This window comes from Penaeus monodon, chromosome 28 (genome assembly GCF_015228065.2).
Source record: "Penaeus monodon isolate SGIC_2016 chromosome 28, NSTDA_Pmon_1, whole genome shotgun sequence".
Classification (NCBI taxonomy): domain Eukaryota; kingdom Metazoa; phylum Arthropoda; class Malacostraca; order Decapoda; family Penaeidae; genus Penaeus; species Penaeus monodon.
Window position 1 is genome coordinate 3,252,017 of NC_051413.1, and position 492 is coordinate 3,252,508.

Consider the following 492-nt stretch of genomic DNA (forward strand, 5'->3'; position numbering starts at 1 on the left):
GTAGTGCTTATACCAAAGCGAAGAAAGTTTTCCTCCTCGCTAAATTCGCTGTCCCAAGTACTATCAACAGCATCCTTTCTATTGTCTTTCGCGGATGCTACTGTCACCCAATACGAAGGGGAATGAGTCATTTCATAAGGCTGTTGACTGCTTATATTGATAACAAGCTGAGCGTTGGGGCTATTTTTTAGCGATTTCAGGAACATGAAGCAAGTCGAACTAAACTATAGCTTGCTTGAGTTTCTCGTCAAAAGATGCATTTGTATTCCACTGAGTGTAAACAAAACAGAATTATTTTAAGTCTAAACATTTTGTTACGTCAGATATCGAATGTGCAGTGTGACCGAAAATCACAACACAATCTACTTTTTACTTCATAAGCAAAAATTCGCTAATTCAGTTATATAAAATTGGCTTTATCTATACTTATTACGAGTATTATGCTTTTGAGTGAAAAGTCTCCTCCACAACAGTGACCGACCGCCCCCCCCC